The sequence below is a fragment of the Hippopotamus amphibius genome, chromosome 17 (assembly GCF_030028045.1).
Source record: "Hippopotamus amphibius kiboko isolate mHipAmp2 chromosome 17, mHipAmp2.hap2, whole genome shotgun sequence".
In the NCBI taxonomy this organism is placed as follows: domain Eukaryota; kingdom Metazoa; phylum Chordata; class Mammalia; order Artiodactyla; family Hippopotamidae; genus Hippopotamus; species Hippopotamus amphibius.
The window spans coordinates 39,613,069-39,618,059 of record NC_080202.1 but is presented as its reverse complement, the minus strand read 5'-3'; the positions used below and the strand labels follow the sequence as shown (position 1 = coordinate 39,618,059).

Sequence of the window (4,991 nt, the reverse complement as noted above, 5' to 3'; positions counted from 1 at the left end):
GCAACCCCTGATTGTTGCCCTTTTTTCCCCTGAACTACACTCTTTTCCTTAGTCTAAAATATATCCTTTTTCACTATTCACTGTAAAATAGTTTTGAGAACTATTCTGATCATTTTCTGATGTGCCTGACAGCTCCTGGCCATAGTGATAGTTCTAAGAGAGAGGCACCACGACCTAACTGGGGCCAACCAGGTTTTTTCCTGAGATTTTTAAACGTGGGTGCTAAATGCATCTCTTCCACACTCAAAAGGCATTGGCCCTACATCAATAAATAGTTTTAAATATGAACTTTTTTTTTAATGATTCCCGACTTTAACAATATTTTGATAACCTAGTCAACTGCTTGATGATATCAGTAAATTATATTGGGGCAACTGGCTAACCATTTAGGGGGAAAAAGATTAGAAAAAAGCCAACCTCTTCCTCCCATCTTATGGGAAAGTTAAGTTCAAATAGACTTTTTTTGTTTTTAGCAACACAACACAGCATGTGGGATCTTAGTTCCCCAACCAGGGATCAAAATTGTGTCCCCCACATTGGGAGTGTAGAGTCTTAACCACTCTGCCAGGGAAGGCCTTCAAATAGACTATTTAAATATCAAAAACAAAATTAAAGAAGTACTAGAAGAAAAGTAGTCTTGAGTTACAGAGGGATATCCTAAACACATCCCCAAGAGTGGTGTTGACAAAGTTACAGAAAATGAGCCCTTTCACCAGAACCTGAACAAAAAGGTCAAGCTCTTTGTCCCAGCAATTCTCACTTTAAGAAATTTAGTTCAGGAGAATTGGACATGTGTAATAAGCTATGTAAATACACACAAATGCAAGTTCAAGTAACGCAAGAAATATCAATATCCCGGTTACAACATAATCTTACAAAATGCTACCATTGGGGGAAAGTAGGCAAAGTGTACATAGGACCTCTCTGTTATTGCTTACAACTCCGTGTAAATCTATAATTATCACCAAAAAAAGCCACATACAAAGATGCCTATTAAAGTTTCTGTAATGATAAAATTGAAATGTCCAACAAGAGACAAACAAATTATGGTACAATGAGGAATACCAGGTGCTCATTAAGAACGACAATGAGGGCTTCCTAGGTGGCGCAGTGGTTAAGAATCTGCCTGCCAATGCAGAGGACATGGGTTCGACCCCTGCTCCAGGAAGATCCCACATGCCAGGGAGCAACTAAGCCCGTGTGCCAAAAAAAAAAAAAAGAACGACAATGAATATTATTTATTGACATGAAAACATATTTAGGACATTGCTGAGTGAAGAAAGATTACAAATCAAAGGTGAAATCCCTGTCTGGTATGCATGCATTTGTTTACAAAATAAATAGTGGGAGGAAAGCATATAAACCTTCTTTGGAAAGAAAAAAAAAAAAAAAATCAGGAATGTTTCTTTTTAGAAACTAGAAGTTCTCTCCTGATCAATAATGCACTTGCTGGGCTTCCTAGGTGGCGCAGTGGTTAGGAATCCGCCTGCCAGTGCAGGAACATGGGTTCAATCCCTGCTCCAGGAAGACCCCACATGCTGTGGAGCAACTAAGCCCGTGCACCACAGCTATTGAGCCGCAACTACTGAAGCCCACATGCCTAGAGCCCATGCTCCACAACAAGAGAAGCTACAGCAATGAGGAGCCCGTGCACCACAACGAAGAGTAGCCCCCTCTCTCTGCAACTAAGGAGGGCCCGTGTGCAGCAACGAAGATCCAACGCAGCCAATAAATAAATAAATACATATATGCATACATACATAAAATTTTAAGAACACTCAGAAAGTTTTTAAAAAAAAAATAATAATGCACTTGCTAACTAAAAGCACTCCAAGTGAATTCAATCCTTGATTCTTCATTCCTTAAGTCACTGACATTTTAGGAAATAAAAATTCTAGTGCTTATAAACTTGGTGGTTATACACATTTAAACCCTTTACAGAATGTAGTTATTCCCTACACATATGAAACAGTGCTTAGATAAATAAAATATTACATCAATTATAAATTACAAAAGAATGGCTATTGAGAAAATAAGGGATTCAAAAATTAGTTGATAAATGATACAAGTTTTCTAAGCCTTTTTGTTTAGGATGCATTGCATCCCTCTGTTCCTCCTGCAGTGGAATTTTTTTAAGTGATTTCTGGCCATTTTTCCTGAAACCCAATCACATAGCAAATTTTTGTTTGTTTTTGTTGGCTGTGCCTCGCAGCTTACAGATCTTAGTTCCCCAACCAGGTATTGAACCCAGGCCCTCAGCAGTGAAAGTGGGGAGTCCTAACCACTGGACCACCAAGGGAATTCTGACAGCAAATTTTTTAATTCATTAAACTTTTTTTTGAACCGCAATGGACGTTTGTTCTTGCCTGCCTTGGTACTAACACTTTTGGAAAATTATTCTGCAGTCTGAAAAGTGTAAAGTTTTTGTCCAAATGAGTCCATTGAGGCATTATTTACACTGGTGGAAAACCGGGAGCAGAGATGTCCCACAATAGAAAAATCGGTTAAACTGGCACATCCTTATTTACCATGTATTATAAAGCCAATTAAAAGTCATGTTTTCCCAAAATATTTGGTAGCACAGGAAAGTCCTCATTCTGTTAGATAGAGGGGGAAGATACCAAACTCTTGTATAATTTGTCAAAACATTTAATTATAAAATGGTTCATTTTATTGTGTGTAAATTAGATCACAATAAAGTAGGGCAGATAAGCTGTCTTTTAGACAGCATGAGGCTCAAATACAAACTAGAGCTTCTCAAACTTGTGTTTCAACTCCCTTAAGGATCTTGTTAAACTGCAGATTCTGATTCAGTAGGTCTGGGGTGGGACCTGAGATTGTATTACTAACAAGTTCCCAAGTGATGTCAATGCTGCTGGTTGGAGACCCTGCAAAGGTGTAAACTTTAAACCAGTGCTTCTCTATGTGGTCCCTGGACTGGCCACAGCAGCAAGACCAGAGAGGCAGTTAGAAATTCTTATTATTGGGCCCACCCCAGAACTACTGACTTAAAAGCACTTGTTTTAACAAGCACTCCAGCTAATCCTGATGCACACTGAAGTTTGAGAACCAACACAGTATGCGTAGAAAAGCCTTATTGCAAGTTGCAGCAAAATGTCAGTTGCTTTTCTCTGGATAATGAGATTTGGGTGATTTTTGTTTTCTTCTTTGCCTCTTCCTATAGTTTACAAAAATAGTTATGTTACATATTTTCTTTCAAAATGAAATATAACTTTTTAATTTTTTTTCTGGTTATAAAAGTAATATACAGGTTCCAGTTCTAATATGATGCTGAACTGGTACCACTCAAGGAGTTGCCCTTAGGTGATTTTTCACTCATGGGCTGCATCCTTGCAAATCTGAGCAGGATGTGTGCAGGCTGTATTGAAAATCTCTGTGATGGTTAATTGTATGTGTCAACTTGAGTGGGCTAAGGCATCCCCAGATAGCTGGTAAAATATTATATCTCAGTGTGTCTGTAGAGTGTCTCTGGAAAAGATTAGCATCTGAATCAGTAGACTGAGTTGAGATGATTCCACCAATGCAGGTGGGATGATCCAATCCATTGAGGACCTGAATAGAATAAAAAGGTGGAGGGAGGTCAAATTTGCTCTAAGCTGAGGTGTCTGTCTTCTGCCCTTGGACATCAGTGCTCCTGGTTCACAGGCCTTCAGACTCAAACTGAATTACACCCCCAGCTTTCCTGATTCTCCAGTTTGCAGACAGCAGATCATGGGATTTCTCAGCCTCCATAATTGTGAGCCAATTCCTATAACAAATAAATAACTAAATAACTAAAATATATATATATATATATATATATATATATGTAAAATCTGTTCTTATGGAGAACCCTGACTATACAAACTCCAAAATCCATTTTGGAACCTAAAGAAGCCAGGATGACCTAGGATAGTGGACATGGCAGCCTTGGTTCTGAATGCCGCAGAGAAGATCACGTGGACCTGTAGAGAAATGCAAATAAAAACTACAATGAGGTATCACACTGGTCAGAATGGCCATCATCAAAAAGTCTACAGCCATGCAGACTAAGAAGGACCTGGAAACTTAGGGCCACATGAGCCACAGCCGTGGCTGCATGGGCAAACACCAGGAGCACCCAGGAGGCCAGGTGGCATGCATCACCACGGGATCAACTTCCACAAATATCACCCAGGATAATTTGGGAAAGTTGGAATGAGGCATTACACTTAAGGAGGAACCAGAGCTACTGCCCAGCTGTCAACTTTGATAAATTGTGGACTTTGGTCAGTGAGCAGACACTGCTAAATGCTTCCAAGAACAAAATGAGCTGCCCCTATCATTGATGTGGTGTGATCAGGCTATTATTGGGTTGGCCAAAAAGCTAACACAAAGTTCTGGGGAAGGGAAAGCTCCCAAAGCAGCCTGTCATCGTGAAGGTCAAATTCCTCAGCAGAAGAGCTGAAAAGATTAAGGGTGTGGGTGGGGCACGTGTCCTAGTAGCTTGAAGCCACGTGGCAGGAGATTCATTAAATGTTAACAACTGCTTTAAAAAAAGTCTACAAATAATAAATGCTGGAGAGGGTGTGGAGAAAAAGAAATCCTCCTACAACTGCTGGTAGGAATGTAAATTGGTGTGGCCACTATGGAGAACAGGATGGAGGCTCCTTACAAAACTAAAAACAGAGCTACCATAAGATCCAACAGTCCCACTCCTGGGCATATACCTGGAGAAAACCATAATTCAAAAAGATACATGCACCCCAATGTTCACTGCAGCACTATTTACAGTAGCCAGGACATGGAAGCAACCTAAATGTCCATCAACAGAGGAATGGATAAAGAAGGTGTACATATATACAACAATGGAATATTACTCAGTAATAAAAAAAACAAAATAATGCCATTTACAGCAACATGGATGGACCTAGAGATTGTCATACTGAGTGAAGTCAGACACAGAAAGACAAATATCATATGATATCACTTATATGTGGAATCTAAAAAAG

The 4,991-nt window shown here is 39.5% G+C and overlaps 1 pseudogene; it reads left to right on the top strand.

The window, feature by feature from the left end:
* Positions 1-2,348: 2,348 nt before the first annotated feature.
* Positions 2,349-4,490, top strand: LOC130839573 (60S ribosomal protein L27a-like; annotated as a pseudogene).
* The last annotated feature ends 501 nt before the right edge of the window (positions 4,491-4,991 follow it).